At 38.3% G+C, this 23,341-nt stretch overlaps 2 pseudogenes; one reads left to right on the top strand and one right to left on the bottom strand.

The window, feature by feature from the left end:
- The window catches only part of LOC138930814 (craniofacial development protein 2-like), a 45,816-nt pseudogene extending 32,519 nt beyond the window's left edge, over window positions 1-13,297 (bottom strand).
- Window positions 13,298-13,375: 78 nt separating this feature from the next.
- Window positions 13,376-23,341, top strand: part of LOC138930813 (craniofacial development protein 2-like) — a 28,696-nt pseudogene continuing 18,730 nt past the window's right edge.

Here is a 23,341-nt window from a genome sequence, read left to right as displayed (position 1 = left end):
TCTTTCACTTTCATCAAGAGGCTTTTTAGTTCCTCTTCACTTTCTGCCATAAGGGTGGTGTCATCTGCATATCTGAGGTTATTGATATTTCTTCCGGCAATCTTGATTTCAGCTTGTGCTTCTTCCAGTTCAGCGTTTCTCATGATGTACTCTGCATAGAAGTTAAATAAGCAGGGTGAACAATATACAGCCTTGACGTACTCCTTTTCCTATTTGGAACCAGTCTGTTATTCCATGTCCAGTTCTAACTGTTGCTTCCTGACCTATGTACAGATTTCTCAAGAGGCAGGTTAGGTGGTCTGGTATTCCCATCTCTTTCAGAATTTTCCACAGTTTATTGTGATCTGCACAGTTAAAGGCTTTGGCATAGTCAATAAAGCAGAAATAGATGTTTTTCTGGAACTCTCTTGCTTTTTCCATGATCCAGTGGATGTTGGCAATTTGATCTCTGGTTCCTCTGCCTTTTTGAAAACCAGCTTGAACATCAGGGACTTCATGGTTCACATATTGCTGAAACCTGGCTTGGAGAATTTTGAACATTACTTTACTAGCATGTGAGATGAGTGCAACTGTGTGGTAGTTTGACCATTCTTTGGCATTGCCTTTCTTTGGGATTGGAATGAAAACTGATGTTTTCTAGGCCTGTGGCCACTGCTGAGTTTTCCAAATTTGCTGGCATATTGAGTGTAGCACTTTCACAGGATCATCTTTCAGGATTTCAAACAGCTCAACTGGAATTCCATCACCTCCACTAGCTTTCTTCATAGTGATGCTTTCTAAGCCCACTTGACTTCACATTCCAAGATGTCTGGTCTAGATTAGTGATCACATCATCATGATTATCTAGGTCATGAAGATCTTTTGTACAGTTCTTCCATGTATTCTTGCCACCTCTTCTTAATATCTTCTGCTTCTGCTAGGTCCAGACCATTTCTGTCCTTTATCGAGCCCATCATTGCATGAAATGTTCCTTTGGTATCTCTAATTTTCTTGAGGAGATCTCTAGTCTTTCACAATCTGTTGTTTTCCTCTATTTCTTTGCATTGATCATTGAAGAAGGCTTTCTTATCTCTTCTTGCTATTCTTTGGAACTCTGCATTCAGATGCTTATATCTTTCCTTTTCTCACTTGCTTTTCGCCTCTCTTCTTTTCACAGCTATTTGTAAAGCCTCCCCAGACAGCCATTTTGGTTTTTTGCATTTGTTTTCCATGGGAATGGTCTTGATCACTGTCTCCTGTACAATGTCATGAACCTTATTCCATAGTTCATCAGGCACTCTATCTGTCAGATCTAGGCCCTTAAATCTATTTCTCACTTCTACTGTATAATCATAAGGGATTTGATTTAGGTCATACCTGAATGGTCTAGTGGTTTTCCCTACTTCTTCAATTTGAGTCTGAATTTGGTAATCAGTAGTTCATGATCTGAGCCACAGTTAGCTCCTGGTCTTGTTTTTGTTGACTGTATAGAGCTTATACATCTTTGGCTGCGAAGAATATAATCAGTCTGATTTTGGTGTTGACCATCTGGTGATGTCCATGTGTAGAGTCTTCTCTTGTGTTGTTGGAAGAGAGGGTGTGTGCTATGACCAGTGCATTTGCTTGGCAAAACTTTATTAGTCTTTGTCCTACTTCATTCTGCATTCCAAGGCCAAATTTGCCTGTTACTCCAGGTGTTTCTTGACTTCCTACTTTTGCATTCCAGTCCCCTATAATGAAAAGGACATCTTTTTTGGGTGTTAGTTCTAGAAGGTCTTGTAGGTCTTCTTAGACCTGTTCAACTTCAGCTTCTTCAGCATTATTGGTTGGGGCATAGACTTGGATTACTCTGATACTGAATGGTTTGCCTTGGAAACGAACAGAGATCATTCTGTCATTTTTGAGATTGCATTTCGGACTCTTTTGTTTACCATGATGGCTACTCCATTTCTTCTGAGGGATTCCTGCCCGCAGTAGTAGATATAATGGTCATCTGAGTTAAATTCACCCATTCCAGTCCATTTAAGTTCGCTGATTCCTAGAATGTCGACATTCACCCTTGCCATCTCTTGTTTGACCACTTCCAATTTGCCTTGATTCATGGACCTGATATTCCAGGTTCCTATGCAATATTGCTCTTTACAGCATCGGATCTTGCTTCCATCACCAGTTACATCCACAGCTGGGTATATTTTTTGCTTTGGCTCCATCCCTTCATTCTTTCTGGAGTTATTTCTCCACTGATCTCCAGTAGCATATTGGGCACCTACCGACCTGGAAGTTCCTCTTTCGGCATCCTATCATTTTGCCTTTTCATACTGTTCATGGGGTTCTCAAGGCAAGAATACTGAAGTGGCTTGCCATTCCCTTCTCCAGTGGACCACATTCAGTCAGACCTCTCCACCATGACCCACCCGTCTTGGGTTGTCCCGTGGGCATGGCTTGGTCTCATTGAGTTAGGAAAGGCTGTGGTCCTAGTGTGATTAGATTGACTAGTTTTCTGTGAGTATGGTTTCAGTGTGTCTGGCCTCTGATGCCCTCTTGCAACACCTACCATCTTACTTGGGTTTCTTTTACCTTGGGTGTGGGGTATCTCTTCACGGCTGCTCCAGCAAAACACAGCAGCTGCTCCTTACCTTGGACGGGCTGTTTAAGTAGCAACAAAACTAGTGGGGAAATCACAGGGGAGGTCGCCACAGATCTTCATATAAGCTTTACTCCAGTCTCTCCAATACCTGAACTGCATCTGTGTGAAGGAGACTACACAGTAACAAATGGAAGTCTGAGATAAGTAATCAGAGATTTTAGGTACTTTCCACTATAGGGGAGAGGGGGCAGAATTTCGACTGCTATGGTTTTTCCACTAGTCATGTATGGATGTGAGAGTTGGACTGTGAAGAAAGCTGAGCACCGAAGAATTGATGCTTTTGAATTGTGGTGTTGGAGAAGACTCTTGAGAGTCCCTTGGACTGCAAGAAGATCCAACCAGTCCATTCTAAAGGAGATCAGTCCTGGGTGTTCTTTGGAAGGAATGATCCTAAAGCTGAAACTCCAGTACTTTGGCCACCTCATGCAAAGGGTTGACTCATTGGAAAAGACTTTGATGCTGGGAGGAATTGGGGGCAGGAGGAAAAGGGGACAACAGAGGATGAGATGGCTGGATGGCCTCACCGACTGGATGGACGTGAGTTTGGGTGAGCTCCGGGAGTTGGTGATGGACAGGGAGGCCTGGCGTGCTCCAATTGGGGGTCACAAAGAGTAGGACATGACTGAGTGACTGAACTGAACTGATCTCTTAAAATAAACAAGAATATTCTTCAAAAAATAAAGAAAACAGAATCAACATTTTCTACAATATATCAACCACAATACCAAGTTAATAACTCAAATTTATTCCACATGTGAGGAAATAGGAAAGTAGTAAAGAAAAAGGTAGTTACAAGTCAATATTAAGATGCCTGAGATGGCAGAATTAGAATATAAAGGCTTTAAATCAAATTAATATAGATATATGTCCAAGTTGTTAAAATACTAGCATTACATGTGAAGAGAAAGGAAATACTAATGACAAAACTAAAACTATAAGAAGTAAGTAAAAAATACTCAAACGTAAGTCATCAGAAATTAGTTTACTGAGTGAGCTTAATAGAAAACTACACATAGGAAAACAGAGGGTCAATTACTTGAAAGTAAAAAGTAGAACCTCTACAATTTGCAGAATACAGAGCAATTCATGACTGAAAGAAATAAACACAACTGCAGTGACCTGTGGGAAAACATCAAATCACAAACATATGTAATTTGAGTCCCAGAATGAAAACAAGGAGAGACAGAGGTTATAAAAATTAAGTAAATAATGATTCCCTCATTTGTTTAAAAATATCAATTTACAAACTCAAAAAACTAAGCAAACACTAAGCAGGATAAATTTAAATGCATTATACAAACAAAATAGTTAAACTGACATCTGGCTTCCAAAAACATAGTAAGTAAGGCAACAATGTAGAAACATTTGCAAAAATCTCAATGAAAAAAACTGTGACCAACGATTTTACATTCATTCACTCTGTCCTTCAGTTACCAGGGTTTTAGAAAACAAAACCAGCTTTACACATGAAGGTGTTTTTTTGTTGTTGTTTTTTTTTTTTTTTTTTTTTTTTTAACATAAGTACTTCTTGAGAGTGATCACTAGGAAAACTAAAGGAAAAAGGACTGGTGATATGAGTCAGAAGAAAAGAGGGTAGAATCTTCTATGCTATGACAAAGTTTAGCAGTCATAGATTGGCCACAGGCTCCACATCAGAAGCTGGGAGAAGGATTAGATCTGCAGCCTTCATGAACCACCTAAAGATTCCCAGTGTGTCTTGTGATTTGGGGTTTAGGTTGCATGACCCCAAGATTGGCCCATCAGAGTTGGGGAGCAGGATACACCTTCAGGAGTTCATCTGGTCCAGGCCTTTTGCCTCCCGCTCACTCTTGGTATTGTACATCCTATGGATTTAGACAAATGTATAATGACATGTACCCATCATCATGGTATCATATGAAATAATTTCATTGCCTAAAAATCCCCAGTACTCTGCTTACTCATCCTCCCTTCCCCCTAAACCCTGGAAACCACTGGTCTTTAAATTGTCTCTATAGTTTTGGCTTTTCAAAAATGTAATAGATGGAATTATGCAGCTTGTAGCCTTTTCACATTGTCATCTTTTACTCAGTAATTTGCATTTACTCCATGTCTTTTAATGGCTTGATAGCTGATTTCTTTTTAACATTGAATAATATTCCATTGTATGGATTTGCCACATTTTATTTATCCAGTCACCTAATAAAGGATGTCTTGTTTGCCTCCATGTTTTGGCAATTATGAATGAAACTGCTGTAAACACTGTGTGCAGATTTTTGTGTGGATTTAACCCATTCAGGTAAATACCAGGGACCATGATTGCTGGATCATGTGGCAAGAGTACGTTCATTTTGTAAGAAACTACCAAGCTGTCTTCCAAAGAGGCTGTACCATGTTTCATTGCTACCAGCAGTGAATGATAATTCTTTTGCTCTACATCCTTATCAATGTTTGGTGTTACCAGTGTTTTGGATTTTGACCATTCTAAATAGGTGTTCAGTAGCATCTCAGTGTTTTAATTTGCATTTGCCTGAGACATATGATGTGGAACATCTTTTCTTATGCCTGTTTGTATCTGTATTTCTTCTTTGGTGTGGTGTCTGTTGAGAATCTTCATCACTATTTAACATTGTACCAAAGGTATTAGTCAATGAAACTAGACAAGGGAGAAAAAAATCAACTTGAGGCATAATAATGGGTAAAGAAGTGAAGCTAAAAAATAAAATAAAATGCTATAATGGTATATCTAAAAATCTCTAAGGAGTCAGTGATAAAACTAATTGAAACAATAAAAGCATTCAGTAAGATAGCAGGATGTAAAATTAATGTACAGAAATTATTAGCTTTCATATATAAATACAACTGCTGGTTAGGAGAAATAATAATAGAAAAAAACACCACTTACAATAGCATCAGAAGAAAAGTACTTTCTTAAGAATAAAACGAATCTGAGAAGTGTAAAACTTATATGAAGAAAATGGTAAAACACTCTTGAAAGAAACAAGTAGACCTAGACACATTGAAATATATGCCCTGTTCTTTCATATAAGGAATAGACATCATAAAGATGTCTGTTAGCTCTGCTTGTTTATAAATGTAATGTGATCCTAATAAAAGACTTATATATACTTACATAGAGCTTGGTAGGGCTTACCAGGTAGTGCTATTAGTAAAGTATCCACCTGCCAATGTAGGAGACACAGATTTGATCCCTGGGTCAGGAAGATCCTCTGGAGGAACAAATAGCATCCTACTCCAGTCTTCTTGCCAAGATAAATCCATGGACAGAGGTGCCTGGTGAGCTAGGCTGGCAAGTCCATAGGGTTGCAAAGAGTCAGACACAACTTAGTGTCTGAGAACAGCAGAGTTTGTGAGTTGATACTAAAGACAAGTCATAATCAAATTTTATAGAAAACAGTTATGCAAGTTGAACTAGGATAACACATAGAAAGGAAAACTACTGGAATGGATTAACCCTATTAGACGTTAAAACATATTGTAAAGTGCCATTTAATAAAACAGAATAGTGCTGATATAAAAAATAGTGTGATGGAATAAAATTGCCAGAAGGTGACCCAAACACACATGCAAAGACAATATATATGATTAATATGGCATCTTAAAACACTAGAGAAAAGGTGGATTTTAAAAAAACATTGTGTTGGCAACCTGTAACCGAACACATGCCAAGTACTTACAACAGCACCATTTGCTTCAGCACTGTTCCATTCTAGGACAAGAGTTCTGGTGCTGGGAGGGAGGAGCACACACTCTAAGGGAAGAGAGTCAGCTTGGACTTAAACTCGGGGTTTCTGTCCAGTAACGTGGGACTTGCCCCTACTCCCCAGTAAGGCAGTGACAGCCACTGAACAGAAGGGGAGCACTGGAGCCCAGTTGGTTCTAGCCCCTCCCCTCCATATCCAGCTCAACCTTCTACCAAGGTGAAAGCTGGCAGCAAACCCTGAAGAAAGATGCGACTTGTATTCATATCAAATCCAGCTCTCCCACCAAAGCCACTGGATAAGTACGGACTGTATAGTGATGCGCCCGCACAAGGACACCCTTTCAAGATGCAGTAGACTACTGTTTCTCGTAATTTCATAGAGAAAGTTAAGATAAATGAGGAGAAGGAGGAGCTTATGTCAATTGAAAGAACAAGATGAAAACCCCTGGGGAAAAAGTAATAAAACAGAAATAAGCAATTTACCAGATAAACAATTCAAAACATTAGTAATGTTAACTGAATTAGGGAAAAGACTAGATGAATGCAGTGGAAATTTTAACAAGGAACTAGAACATATTTTTTTTTTTAACTGTCAGAAATGAAAAAAATAATGGAAATGAAAACACAATAGAAGGAATTAATAGCAGACTAGGTGATACAGAAGAACACATAAGTAATATGAAAGATAGAATAATTAAAATCACCCAAATAAGAGCAAAAAACACAAACTTTTAAAAATGAGAATAGTTCAAGGGACCTCAGAGACAACATCAAGCATTTGCATTTTAGGGGTCACAGAAGCAGAAGAGAGAAAAGGGTTGAAAATGTATCTGACAAAATAATGACTAGAAACTTCCCAAACCTATAGCAGGAAACAGATATGAAAGTTAAAGGAGAGAGGGTCCCAGACAACATAAACCCAAACAGACCCACATAAATACAAATCATAATTAACATGGCAAAAGTTAAAGAGAGAATTCCAAAGGCAGCAAGAGATGAGCAAAGAATCATAAACAAGGGAAAACCCATAAGGCTATCAGCTGATTTTTCTGCAGAAATTTTGCAGGTCAGAGGGAGTGGCATGGTAAATTCAAAGTGCTGACAGGGAAAGAACCTGCAACTAATGAAAATCTAACCAGTCCATATAGAATTGAAAGAGAAAAAATAATTTATCAGGCAAACAGAAGCTAAAAGCATTCATCAATAATAAATCAATCCTAAAAGAAATGTTAAATTCCTTAAGTGGAAAGGAAAAGGCTATAGAAAGAAGTGAGAATCTACAAACTATAAATGCTGGAGAGGATGTGGTGAAAAGGGAACCTTCCTACACTGTTGGTGGGAATGTAAATTGATACGACCACTATGGAAAACTGTATGGAGGTTCCAAAAAACCTAGGACTAGAACTATCATATGGAGAAGGCAATGGCAACCCACTCCAGTATTCTTGCCTGGAGAATCCCAGGGACGGGGGAGCCTGGTGGGCTGCTGTCTATGGGGTCGCACAGAGTCGGACACTGGAAGTGACTTAGCAGCAGCAAAACTACCATATGACCTGACAGTCTCACTACTGGGCATATACCCTGAGAAAACCATAACTGAAAGAGACTCAAGTACCCTTATACAATTGTTGTTTGTGAATTTTTTTATGATAGTCATTTTGACTAGTGTGAGATGATACCTCATGGTAGTTCTGATTTGCATTTCTCTAATTAGTAATGTTGGACATCTTTTCACGTGCTTCTTGGCAATCTGTATGTTTTTTTGGAGAAATGTCTGTTTAGATCTCCTGCCCATTTTTTAACTGAGTTATTTGTTTTTATGATACTAAGCTGCATGAGCTGTTTGTAAATTTCATAGGCTAATCCCTTGTTGGTTACATCATTTGCTAGTATTCTCTCCCATTCTGTGGGTTTTCTTTTCATTTTGTTTATGATTTCCTTCGCTGTGCAAAAGTGTTTGAATTTAATTAGTTCCCATTTGTTCATTTTTGTTTTTATTTCCACTACTCTAGGAGAGAGATCAAAAAAGGTATTGCGGCAATTTATGTCAGAGTGTTCTGCCTATTTTATCCCTTGAAGAGTTTTATAGTATCTTGTCTCACATTTAGGTCTTTAACAATTAAAAATTTATTTTTTGTAGGTGGTGTTAAAGAATGTTCTAATTTCAGTATTTACGTGTAGGTGTCCAGTTTTCCCAACACCATTTATTGAAGAGACTCGTTAAATGTCAATGGGCTAAATGCTCCAATCAAAGTACATAGAGTGGCTGAATATATGCCAACATAAGGCCTGTATATATGTTGCTTATAAGAGACTCACTTCAGAGCTGAGGCACATACAGAAAGAAAGTGAGGGAATAGAAAAGGATATTTCAAACAAGTGAAATAACAAAGAATATGGGGGTCGCCATACTGATATCAGAGAAAACAGACTTTAAAACAAAGTTTCTAACAGAAGACAATGAAGATTGAGATGTAATAATATAGGAATCAATACAGAAAGAAGATATTATACTCATTAACATATATGCACCCAAAATAGAAGCACCTAAATATGTAAAGCAAATATTTACAGATATAAAGGAAGAAATTGATAATAATACAATAATAGTAACACCTCACTTACATCAATTCATGATAAAAATTCTCATCAAAGTTGTTATACAGAGAATATATCTCAACATAACAATGGTCATTTTTGGAAAAACTCATAGATAACATTATGCTGCTGCTGCTGCTAAGCTGCTTCAGTCGTGTCCTATTCTGTGCGATCCCATAGAGAGCAGCCCTCCAGGCTCCCCCCTCCCTGTGATTCTCCAGGCAAGAACACTGGAGTGGGTTGCCATTAAGCTGAAAGACATTCATCTAAACTCAGGAACAAGACAAGGATGCCCATAAGAATGAAATTAGAACACTTTCTCACACCATACAAAATAAAATGGATTAAAGACATAAAACTGCGAGAAGAGAACATAGAAAACTCTTTGACATAAATTTGTAACAATATCTTTTTGGATCTGTCTTCCTAAGGCAAAAGACGTGAGCAAAACTAAATGAACAAGACCTAATTAAGCTTAAAATCTTCTGCACAGCATAAGAAAATTGACAAAACAAAAAGACAGCATACTGAATGGGAGAAAATATTTGGAAATGATATGACTGATAAGGGGTTAATATCCAAAAAATAGAAACACAATACTGATATGTACAGCTACATTGATGAATCTCCAAAAAATGCTGTGTGAAAGAAGCCAGACACAAAAGAATACATACTTTATCATCACATTTGTGTGACATTCTAGAAGAGACAAAACCAGGCTATAGCACAGTAAAGCAGATTTGTGCTTGCCCAGGGTTGGAGATGGTGGAGATTGAATTCAATGGGGCATGAGGGAACTTTCTGGGGTGAAGGAAATTTTCTATACTTTGATAATGCTATCATTTAATAGGTGTCTACAGTTGACAAAACATTGAAATGTACAGTTTCAGTGGGCTTATTATTGTAGATAAATTATTTTATAAAAATTAAGAGTGACACATAACAGGCAGGAAAAAAAGTCTTTTCATTTAATTGATCTTATATTACCTCAAAGAAATTCACAGCTTCTGAAGGGAAGCTGTTAAGCCTCTCCTCACCTATCTTTTCTACCAGCTGGTTCATTTTTAAAAAACACTGGAGCAGCTATGCCCTTAGAGAATTTTTTTTTTTTTTATGTGCAGATGCTTTGTTATAATATCAAATTAGATTGCATTGAGAAATAAAGCATTGCAGTCATATGTGACTCAAAGGCTATTTCCTAACACCAAAGGCTACTTCCTAACACCAGAGGCAGTTTTCAATGGTCTGCATGGTGAATTAGTTCCATAGCCCCTATTCATAATGGGAGTTTAACTTCTGTTCTATAGCTGATGAAGCTGAAAATAGGCCTTGTGCTTTGGGGGTTAGTTTCTCATTTGGACTTCATATAAGAAAGCTTATTTCACCATTTTTAAATTAAAAAAAATAATTAAAAAAAAACCAAAGATATTCCAAGTTCTTGCTTAGTGGAATGCCCAGAACATGCCACTTTTATTTGAAACTATCTCTGCAGACTCTTTTGATTATTTAAAGAATATATGCTTGGAGAGACTCCTAGAAACCCTTTTGTAAGAGATGCACAGTACTTATAGAGCATAGGTATTGGCACCAAGGTTATGATCATCCTACTTCTCTCTTCAGACTCACTAATAATCTTTTTTTTTTCTTCTTACTGGGTGTAAATATTGCAGCAAGAAAATTACAGTGAGCATGTTTACTTTGCTTACCAGGATTCTAGCTATAAAATTATTTTCATTCTATCTAGTGTTTATGTCTCTTGACGCTGGAAGAATGACAGTGAATGTCAAGCAGCCTCATTCATTGCTTTCTACAGATGTCCTCCTGGTTCAGATATTCAGAAATCTTACTGAAGGAAACAAAATACATGCTGGATTATCAGTAACTCTACCAGAAAAAAATGATGAGAACATGTCTTGTAAATAATCTTCACAGGACAACCCTGTGTATTGGATACATTTTCCTTTTGAAGACTCAGATTTTCCTCTAAGACTACCAGAAATCATTATCGTAAAGCAAGGGCATACTTAATAGGATCTAGTACTCTTTCTACTTGTTATAAGATTTTTCATATCTGTTACATAGTATACCCTTCTACAGATATGTGCATGTGTGTGTGTGCACAGACATGTGCGTGCATGCATTATTACAGATGCAGGTTGGAGAAATAATATTCAATCTGAGTTTCTTTGTCCTTTTAGAATTCTTATTACTTAGTGCAGTTCAGGTTTCTGTAGTTAGAGATTATTGAAAATAAGGAGTTGGCATCAATTTTTGTTGAAATAATGCAGTTTGGTGGCACTAATTCATCTCTGATTAGCTTATGCTACCTAAAACATAGTAAAAATACTCTTGAAAGAGTAAACATTATGCTATGATACAGTAGGTGGTCTACAAATTTAATCATCATTTATTCAGCATATGTTTAATGTGACATGATACATGCTTTCCAAGGGCTAATCAATAAGAAATTTGTTTGAGAATGTATACAATTCAGAGTTTCCAAAAATATATAATAATAATAATAACGATAATACTTTTTTAGTTTGTCAGATTAAGTGGGAGTCTGCATGGTGCTCTTCTGCAATGGCCTGAAGGAGCATTTGCACAGGCACTTTTTGAATATCTGTAGTGACTGAGAATTTGCTAAATTTTAAAATGGGGCTTCCCTGATGGCTCAGCAAATAAAGAATCCACCTGCAATGTAAGAGACACGAGATGTGGGTTTGATCCCTGCATCATGAAGATCCCATGGAAGAGTAAATGGCAAGCACTCCAGTATTCTTGCCTGGAGAATCCCATGGACGGAGGAGCCTGATGGGCTACAGTCCACGGGGTCGCAAAAAGTCGGACATGTCTGAGTAATTTCACTGGGCACTGGAAGCCATGCTAACTACATATCTTATTTTGTGTTGACAAATAGTGCTGTGAAGGGATATTTTATTCCTTTTCTTTTTAATAATTTTTATTTTTAACTTTTCTTAAAATATGTAATAAGTCATAAGATTAAATATTTTAGATTTATAATGGCCTGGAGAAATAGAAATTCTTGAATGGAAAAAATTGTTTTATAAATTAAAAAACAATTTTGGAATGGAGTTAACGTCAAAAGGGGCCTGATAATTTGCTCTTTGAAATAAATCCCCAGTCTTTTTCTTTAATATTTTTTCTCAATTAAATATATTTTGTCCTAAGTGCTGGTTGAAGTACTATGCAGGTGAGAATGTGGTATAAAGTTCTAATAGCATTAATATTTTCTAATGTCAACAAGCTATTTATTTTGTTGTTTTTTTGTCACTTATCATATGCTATTTTTTAACCCTATCAACTGTGCAAATAAAATCTGTTGCTTTCAAGACAATGTTCTTAAATGCTTTTGGTTTTAATTGCAATAGCTTTCATATTGAGTTTGCTTAAGCCATGTATTTTGTATTCAGGCAGATGTTTACAAAATAAATATTCATATTGAGTTTATGTGGCTCATAATTCCATGCATTACAAATTGTTACAGGTGACTCTACAGACCTCATTTTCTTCTCACTTAAAAAATGCACTCACCTAATAAAGATATACAGTGATTTAAATAACTTTACACTGTCAATCATTGATAGGAAAGTATAACCTGACCTGCTCTGGATTGATCTCTGATGGGAAATGCATTTGAAATTGCTATATATGTAACACTGGTTAGCACAATCTTTTCCTGGGATGTCATCTGTCATCAGTGTGCATTTTTGTCATTGTTTGTTTTTCTGTTTCTTTGGGAGACTCTCCTGCCCCTTGTTAGGTAAAAACACAGTTCAAATTTATATGTCTTTTTGCTCTTAGCAGTCTGGTGGGGCCCATCATTTGGAACTGGTAGTTTTAAATCCAAATTAATTATAGGATGATTTGCAATCTTGTGTTATGAGTATTACACAAATTCACAAGATTAAAATTTAATATAGACTAAGAAATATATTGCTTTTATGGGCTGAAATATAGCCTCTCTGGGGTAACATCACATCCAAAGACTCTTTTCTAGAATAGTTTTATATTAAATTGAGAGGAAGATATAAAGATTCTCCATATACCTCCTGCCATGACACATGCATAATGTCTCTCAACATCCCCCTGGAGTGGTACATTTGTTACAATCAATGAGCCTACAGACACACCACAGTCATTCAAAGTTCACTGTTTACATTAGGGTTCATTCTTGTGCATTCTAGGGTTTTGGAGAAATGTATAATGACATATAGCCTTCATTACAGTATCATATGCTGTCTTCAAAATCCTGTATTCTTTGCCTACTTATCCCTTCCTACCCCATAACCCTTGGCAACCACTGATCCTTTCCTGGCCTCATAATTTTGCTTTTTCAAGAATGTCATAGTTGGATTCATACTTAGCCTCTACATATTGCTTTTATCTTCTTTTTTTTGAGTTAATATTTACTTTATTGCTGAAAAATGCTCACCAACAGCAGGCTGTCAGTGAGTTGCAATCTTTTTGCGATAGTCACATCAAAGACCATTGATAACCATGAAACATGTCATCAAAATGAAAAACTTGAGGTAATGTCAGAATTCCCAAAACGTGACCCAGAGACACAAAGTTAGCAAATGCTGTTAGAAAATGGTGCCAATAGAGTTGCTCGATGTAGGGGTGCCACAAATGTTCAATTTGTTAAAAAAACACAGTGTCTGTGAAGCACCATAAAGCAAGGTGGCCTGTAATTAATGCCACTATGTGTTGTGGGGGGGTTTGTGTCTTACACTTGTTTTCATAGTTAAAAAGCAAAATTCTTTCTTAATGTTCTTGTCAAACAGATCCCATTAGACTGCCATGGTTGTGTTTCTAAAGTTTGTTTTTTCCTTCTGAGATCTCTTCACAAGCACGGGCCCAAAATGTCACTCATTTTTGGTGAGTCTCTTCAAAACATTGTACATCTTGAGATGATTTTCAAACATATATTCTGACTTGACCCCACTTGGCACTCATGGTGTTTCTCATTATCAACATTAAACAACATTGTCCTATACATGATTCCTCAACATTGATAAAAACTCTACCATGGAATATAATTGCCCACTTTGTTGATCACTGAGCATTTTTTATTTATTACTATTTTACATCACCTCTACTGGGTTTTCTTCTCTCTATAAATAGGTTTTGTTCTTCACTAGCTCTTTAAAATGGAGAAGGCAATGGCACCCCACTCCAGTACTCTTGCCTGGAAAATCCCATGGATGGAGGAGCCTTGTAGGCTGCAGTCTATGGGGTCCCGAAGAGTCAGACACGACTGAGACTTCACTTTCACTTTTCACTTTCATGTGTTGGAGAAGGAAATGGTATCCCACTCCAGTGTTCTTGCCTGGAGAATCCCAGGGACGGGGGAGCCTGATGGGCTGCCGTCTATGGGGTGGCACAGAGTCGGACGTGACTGAAGTGACTTAGCAGCAGCAGCAGAAGCTCTTTAAAAGCACCATTATCAAGGCCACTGATAATGACTGTCCTTTGCCACAGCTGGCCTTGTCTCTCCACCATACTGCCAATAGACTCTACTGCAGTGAGCCTGCATCAGGATCACCTGGAGGACTTTTAGAAGCACAGGCTGCAGGTGTCTCCCCACAGCTTCTGATTGGTAGGTTTGGAGAAGGTAAGGCTGAGAATTTACAGGGCCTAACAGGATGCCAGGTGATGCTGGTACTGCTGATCTGGGACCTCACTTGGAGACTCAGGCCTTTACCAGCGGGCCTCATGCAGTGCGCTGCTCGCCAGTTGTCTCAGCTCAGTTCAGTTCAGTCGCTCAGTCATGTCCGACTCTTTATGACCCCATGGACTGCAGCACACTGGACTTCCCTGTCCATCACCCACTCCTGGAGCTTACTCAAACTCATGTCCATTGAGTCAGTGATGCCATCTAACCATCTCATCCTCTGTCCTTCCCTTCTCCTCCCACCTTCAATCTTTCCTAGCATCAGGGTCTCTTCAGTGAGTCAGGTTTTCACATCAGGTGGCAGAGCATGGAGTTTCAGCTTCAGCATCAGTCCTTCCAATGAATATTCAGGACTGATTCCTTTAGGCTTGGCTGATTTGATTTCTTTGCACTCCAAGGGACTCTCAAGAGTCTTTTCCAACACCACAGTTCAAAAGCATCAATTCTTTGAAGCTCAGTTTTCTTTATAGTCCAACTCACAGCTGGAAAACTTAATTCATGCCTATTTATTCTGCATCACACACATAGGGAGGAATGCAGGCCTTTCATTGGTTCAGTAGGGCAGTGTAACTTTACAACAAATTTGATGTGGGTAGCAAAGCTGAGCCCATGATGAGTTTTCCAGCTCCCATAGATAGATTCCTCATCCCTTCCTGGATTCCTTGCTGGACATGCTGTTTCCTCTGGGACTAGGACACTTGGATTTCCCCTGCTTGGATCCTTCTGGAAGCTAAAGATGAACACATCTGGGAATCCATCTGGTTGTCTTCTGGACATGTGTGACCCTGTGCTCACTCGCGTTTTTTGTTTGCCTGTGCTCATTTCATTCCATAGCTTGTTGTTAAGACTTTGCAGTTTGCCTTTTCTGGGCCAGTGAGTCTAGCATCCTTGGTCAGACATTCCAGGGCCAGACTTCAAGTCCACCAGACTACCTTCTTTGCTTTTCAAACACGGATTATTTATTCAGTCGAACAATATTGTTGCTATGACTGATACGCACTCTTCCCCTCTCTTGTTTTCTATACAAGTTTCCAGACCCCTCAACTCCAGTTCTATCTCCCTCATGCTCTGAAACTCATTGCTGCCTTGGTGTTTTTCCTCTCTGAATGATTACTTTTCTGGTAAGGTCATGCATCTCAGCTGGAAGCTTCTATCGCCACCTACATGTATGACTTGGATCCAGGTAAGTCAGCTATATTTTTTTTCCTGTTTAAACATCTGTTGATGAGGTCTATGAGCTTGTTATGTCAAGTGTAGCCTGACCTGAAGACCACTGGCTTTCAGTGTGTTAGGGGAGCTTGTTGGAAATGCAGAGCCTCAGCCCCACCTCAGATGGACTGAGTTACAATCTGCGTGTCACATGACTGCAGCAGACTTTCATGCACATTGCAAAGAACTGATGTATGGTGTAGTGTCTATAGGCTGAACCACTGGAGACTAATTGCGACTCAGCATTACCAAACACTACTGTCCCTACCCCTTTATCACCATTGATGTAATTTTACAGAACTGTGCTGGGTAAGTTTTCTGCTGATAATGTGACCTTTGACCAACAACCCATGATTCTGCAGGAATCTGAAATCGATCTGTGTGTTTCCATTGGTTGTTTCTTGAAATATCTTTTGCATGCTGCTGCTGCTGCTGCTAAGTCACTTCAGTTGTGTCTGACTCTGTGTGACCCCATAGAGGGCAGCCCACCACTGGGCTTCTGGGATTCTGCAGGCAAGAGCACTGGAGTGGGTTACCATTTCCTTCTCCAATGCATGAAAGTGAAAAGTAAAAATGAAGTTGCTCAGTCATTCTGACTCTTAGCGACCCCATGGTCTGCAGCCTACCAGGCCTCTCCATCCATGGGATTTTCCAGGCAAGAGTACTGGAGTAGGGTGCCACTGCTTTCTCCATCTTGCATGCTAAGTTGCTTCAATTGTGTCCAACTCTTTGTGACCCTACAGACTGTAGCCTGCCAGGCTCCTCTGTCCATGGAATTTCCTAGGCAAGAATACTGGAGTGGATTGTCATACCTTCCTCCAGAGGATCTTCCTGATGTAGGAATCGAACCTGCATCTTTTATGTCTCTTGCATTGGCAGGCGGGTTTTTTACTGTCTCAGGCCCCTGGGAAGGATATCACTTACACAAGGCCTTTTCAGTTATGTCAGCATACTAAAGGAATATTTCTTCATGCTTTTAGCCATGATCTGATGTGAGCTTGGATGATCCTCTGTAGCCTGAGGATCCAGGGTGGATGAGTTGAACCATTCAGGTTCAACAATAAATTTTTGGTGCTTAATGTAATGCTGGTCCACAATACATGGCTATGCAAACATCCCTCATTAGCCTTTTATATGGAGGTGTAGAAATTAGATCAGCCTGGGTGAAACCCCAGAGCTTCTGAGGTGAGTGGAGTCAAAACCTGAGTAGCTACAGAAACTCCTGCCTCTATTCTATTGTTTAAAAATTGCTATATAATTGGCTGATAACATTGTGTAAATTTAAGGTATACAATGTATTGATTTCATACATTTTTATATTGCCATGTGATTACCACCACAGCATTAGTTAATACCTGTCACATCACATAGTTATAACTTCATTTTTGTGGTGAGAACATTAACATCTAGTCTCAGTAGTTTTGAATCATGTAACACAGTATTGTTGACTATGATCACAGTGCTGTATGTTAGATCTCCAGAACTTATGCATCTTCTAGTTGCAAGTTTGTCCCCTGTGACCAACATCTCCACTTCATTGTGATGCCTGGATTTTCAGGGTAATATAACAGTTGAGTAGTATTCTACTTGTGTGCATTCCATGTGAATAATCTACTAATTTAGACACACCCTGTTAGAAATAAATTGATTAAATAGGTCAGATAACTGTTTTTTTTTTAGAAGCAATTTGGCTGGAAATAAATTGAATAATCACAAACCAGGGCATGTAACTTACATACACAAATAATGCAACTCATTTTGGCTTTCAAACTTCCACATCTGCATTGAGCAAATGGACAGAGCTATTTGTTCCTAGAATATTCAGTATAATTCAGTAATTTGAAAGCCAAACTCAAGTTATATAATCTTGCCACTGTCTATTCATGGCTTAATTATTTGAGGTAAACCCTCAGCCCTTTGTGGTTTACTTTCCTTCCCTTTGTCTGCCTTTCTCCCTCGTGTGATCCATGTTGCTAAGTAATGGTGGTAGGAGGTGCTTATGTATTATTCTGATGTTGTGGCAGTGGTGTTTGGTCAGTGATGACTACAGATTTTCTTTCTCATGGCTCTCAATCTTTGGGCATCAGCAGCTCCTCAAGGACAATGCCCAATGCATACTAAGACTTTATTGAGAGTCCATTGGTTAAATCAAAAGCAAGATTTTTAAAATCACACTGCTAAATCCAAAACTTGTTCACATGAATTTCTTACAGACTAGGCAATTTCAGAATCATCCTATAGCATCTTTCTAGAATAGGGTCTTATAAACAATATTGTTGGTGGTGGATAGATTTTATTCTCTGAAATGCCCATAAAGTATTTTGTAGGTATTGCTTCATTTGTTTAGAAGTTAGGGTGTAGATATTAGGGGAAGAGAGGTTTCAGTCAACACAGTTTCTCCATGTACATTCACCAGATTTGTTTTATGTCTGCAATTTGTATATCTAAGCTTCACTAGGCTGTGAGTATAAAATGAGGTCACACTGGCTTTCTTTTCTTATTAAAATTTAATGCTTAATTTACAAGAGCTCAATCCTCTACTGACATCAAGGGGAGGAATCCCCCAAAGAAAGAAAGGAAAGTCCATTGTTCATGTGAACTACAAAGAAATATCATGCATATGTTCACAACTTATCTGCAGTGTTCTTCCTTTCGTTCTTACGCCTCTTAGCCAGTGGCTACTATTTTAGGACATCATCTCAAGAAACTCAGTACTTCCAGGATCATAGTGTCTTTCTAGAGATGTCACTTATACCAAGATTGTTTTATCTCAGGGTTCGCAAGAAGTCTGAGTGGTGCTTGATTCTCTACACAGCTGGGAAGATTTGCCCTTGCCATGTCATTTTGTCACCTGGGTCCTGAAATGACACTGTTTAAGTCCAGAGTTTCACAGATAAACTCAGGAATGTTGTCCCTTTAATTCCTTCAAACTTACTTATCACAATGTTATGTAATCAAACAAAACAGTTAACATTTTCATTTCTGATCTCCATCAATATGCATCTATTTGAGTAAAAACCATAAAGGATATACTTGCCATAGGCATTCACAGACTGTCTCTAGATATATTAATGAGAAGTATGAGGGGCTTTATTTCCAGAATTCAAGTTGTAGTCAACCTAAGTTGAATAGTTAATTTTGGTTAAAATTTCTTTTTTTTTTCCCTTGAATGATTTAGATAACCATTTCAAATTTTCGCTAAACTGTTCAGAAATAGAGTATTTTTTTAAAAAAATAATAATAAGTGTATCATAGATGTGTAATAAATAACAGCACACCAATATGTAAACCAAAGAAGAAAAAATCTGTTTTTTATTTAGTGGTATTTATATTTTTTAAAGGAAGTCAAACATAAAAGAGAACAATAATGCAGTTTCATGTACTAACTGCCAAGTGGAAAATAAATAGAATATTAAAGACATGAGGGAGGTACTGAATAATTAACAATGTTCATAATCCTTCTTTCTCAATTTTTTTAAAGTTGTAATTATTTTCATTCATAAAACACTATGGAAAAATATCACAATATAATATGCAGTTTCTTCATCAGAGGAATATATATTTACTGAAATACTGAGATAAGCAAAAAAGAAACACTTTCCCTCATTAACAATTAGAACTTCTGTACAATAACATTAGTGTTATTAATATCTAGTTCCTAATTTGTGTGCTTAGCTTGCCTTAACCATGCCCTTTTCCACTGGTATTTTGTAAATTTCTTTCTAGAGTGAATTTTTAAACTTGGTGGCACATTGGAATCATGTGGGAAAGCTATAAAAAAAATAACTGCTGTCCTGGTCACACCTAGAGTTTCTCATTGGATTGAGATGTGACGTGATGGATTATATGTGATGTGGCCTGGGGGATTCCAGTGCACAGCCAAGTTTGAGAACCTGTGTTCTAGACTTAGAGGAATTCTTGAATCATGCCATATTGAGCCTTGTTCACTATATTATTATTTAGTCACTTAGTCATGTCCAACATGTCCATGTTTGTGACACCATGGACTGTAGCCTACTAGCCTACACTGTCTGTGAAATTCTCCAGGCAAGATCACTGAGTGAGTTGCCATTTCCTCCTCCAGGGGATCTTCCCCACCTAAAGATGGATGCAGCACTTTATAAGTTTTAAGTGTACATGTTCTGAATTTTGACTGTCGAAGTTGGAGCTTCCAGTATACCAATCATATATATGTCCCTTTATACAAATTACTTAGCCTTACTAAGCTTCAGTTTCCTTATCCTTAAAACAAGGAGGGAAAACTTAACCTATCTCAGGATTCTAATGAAGATCAAATTAAGTAGGTTAGAAAGTAATCTGAATATGACACATAGAGTAACTTATTATTAATTAGCAACTCATAATTTTGATTATTAATAAGTTAATCCATGTAAATAATTTATCAAATCACCTTGCATACTAAATGTTGATATTATTTTTAAGGTGCAGAGATCATGACTGCTTTCTATGGTCATACTACCAAGTAGAAATCCTCCTCAGGAGCCAATTTTTAGAGAGCTTGATTAAGAGAGAAATCTACTGCTGCATTCAAAGATGCATACTTCAGTTCAGTTCAATTGCTCAGTCATGTCCAACTCTTTGCTACCCAATAGACTGCAGCATACCAGGCCTCCCTGTCCATCACCAACTCCCGAAGTTTACTCAAATTCATGTCCATTGAATCAATGGTGCCATCCAACCATCTCATTCTCTGTTGTCCCCTTCCCCTCCTGCCTTCAATCGTTCCCAACAACAGGGACTTTTCAAATGAGTCAGCTCTTTGCATCAGGTGGCCAAAATATTGGAGTTTCAGCTTCAACATCTGTCCTTCCAATGAACACTCAGGACTGATCTCCTTTAGCATGGACTGGTGGATCTCCTTGCAGTCTAAGGGACTCTCAAGAGTCTTCTCAACACGACAGTTCAAAAGCATCAATTCTTTGGTGCTCAGCTTACTTCATAGTCCAACTCTCACATCCATACATGACTACTGGAAAAACCATAGCCTTGACTAGATGGACATTTGTTGGTAAAGTAATGTCTCTGCTTTTTAACATGCTGTCTAGGTTGGTCATAACTTTTCTTCCAAAGAGTAAGCATATTTTAATTTCATGGCTGCAGTCACCATCTGCAGTGATTTTGGAGTCCAGAATAATAAACTCTGTCACTCTTTCTATTGTTTCCCTCTTTCAGTTCAGTTCATTTCAGTTCAGTCGCTCAGTCATGTCCGACTCTTTGTGACCCCATAAATTGCAGCACATCAGGCCTCCCTGTCCATCACCAACTCCCAGAGTTCACTCAGACTCATATCCATCAAGTCAGTGATGCCATCCAGCCATCTCATCCTCAGTCGTCCCCTTGTCCTCCTGCCCCCAATCCATCCCAGCATCAGAGTTTTTTCCAATGAGTCAACTCTTCGCATGAGGTGGCCAAAGTACTGGAGTTTCAGCCTTAACATCATTCCTTCCAAAGAAATCCCAGGGCTGATCTCCTTCAGAATGGACTGGTTGGATCTCCTTGCAGTCCAAGGGACTCTCAAGAGTCTTCTCCAACACCACAGTTCAAAAGCATCAATTCTTCAGTGCTCAGCCTTCTTCTCAGTCCAACTCTCACAGACATACATGACCACTGGAAAAATCATAGCCTTGACTAGATGGACCTTAGTCGGCAAAGTAATGTCTCCGCTTTTGAATATGCTATCTAGGTTGCTCATAACATTTCTTCCAAGGAGTAAGTGTCTTTTAATTTCATGGCTGCAGTCACCATCTGCAGTGACATCTATTTCCCATGAAATAATGGGACCAGATGACATGATCTTAGTTTTCTGAATGTTGAGTTTTATTTTTTAAATATAAATTCATTTATTTTAATTGGAGGCTAATTACTTTACAATATTGTATTGTTTTTGCTATACATTGACATGAATCTGCCACAGGTGTACAAGTGTTCCCCAACCTGAAACCCTCTCCCACCTCCGTCCCTATACTATCCCTCTGGGTCATCCAAGTGCACTAGCCCTGAGCATCCTGTATCATGCATCGAACCTGGACTTTTTCACTCTCCTCTTGCACTTTCATCAAGAGGGTCTTTAGTTCTTTGCTTTCTGCCATAAGCATGGTGTCATCTGCATATCTGATTTTTTCCTGACAATCTTAATTCCAGCTTGTGCTTTATCCAGTCCAGCATTTCTCATGATGTACTCTGCATATAAGTTAAATAAGGAGGATAATAATATACAACATTGACGTACTCCTTTCCTGGTTTGGAATCAGTCTCATGTTTCATGTCTAGTTCTACTTGTTGTTTCTTGACCTGCATACAGATTTCTCAGGAGGCAGGTCAGTTGGTCTTGTATTCCCATCTCTTTAGAATTTTCCACAGTTTGTTGTGATCCACACAGTCAAAGGCTTTGGCATAGTCAATAAAGCAGAAATTGATGTTTTGCTGGAATTATCTTGCTTTTTAGATGATCCATTGGATGTTGGCAATTTGATCTCTGGTTCCTCTGCCTTTTCTAAAACCAGCTTGAACATAGGGAAGTTCATGGTTCATGTATTGTTGAAGCCTGGCCTGGAGAATTTTGAGCATTACTTAACTAGCACGTGAGAGGAGTCCAATTGTGTGGTAGTTTGAACATTCTTTGGCATTGCCTTTTTTTGGGATTGGAATGAAAACTGACCTTTTCCAGTCCTCTGGCCACTGCTGAGTTTTCCAAATTTGCTGACATATTGAATACAGCACTTTCAAAACATCAAATTCTAGGATTTGAAACAGCTCAACTGGAATTCCATCACGTCCTCTAGTTTTGTTCGTAGTGGTGCTTCCTAAGGCCCACCGGACTTCACATTGCAGGATGCCTGCCTCTAGGTGAGTGATCACTCCATCATGATTACCTGGGTCTTTAAGATCTTTTTTGTACAGTTCTTCTGTGTATTCTTGCCACCTCTTCTTAATATCTTCTACTTCTGTTAGGTCCATATCATTTCTGTCCTTTATTGAGCCCATTTTTGCATGAAATATTCCCTTGGTATCTCTAATTTTTTGTAGAGATCTCTAGTTTCCCATTTTATTGTTTTCCTCTATTTCTTTGCACTGATCACTGAGGAAGGCTTTCTTTTTTCTCCTTGCTATTCTTTGGAACTCTGCATTCAAATAGATATATCTTTCCTTTTCTCCTTTGCTTTTTTGCATCTCTTCTTTTCACAGCTATTTGTAAGGCCTCCTCAGACAGCCATTTTCCTTTTTTGTATTTCTCTTTCTTGGGGATGGTGTTTCTCCCTGTCTCCTGTACAATGTCATGAACCTCTATCCATAGTTCATCAAGCACTCTGTCTATCAGATCTAGTCCCTTAAATGTATTTCTCACTTCCACTGTATAATTGTAAGGGATTTGATTTGGGTCATATCTGAATGGTCTAGTGGTTTTCCCTACTTTCTTTAATTTATGTCTGAATTTGGCAATAAGGAGTTCATGATCTGAGCCACAATCAGCTCTCAGTCTTTTTTT

This window comes from Ovis canadensis, chromosome X (assembly GCF_042477335.2).
Source record: "Ovis canadensis isolate MfBH-ARS-UI-01 breed Bighorn chromosome X, ARS-UI_OviCan_v2, whole genome shotgun sequence".
Lineage (NCBI taxonomy): Eukaryota > Metazoa > Chordata > Mammalia > Artiodactyla > Bovidae > Ovis > Ovis canadensis.
This window is presented reverse-complemented; position numbering and strand designations above follow the sequence as displayed.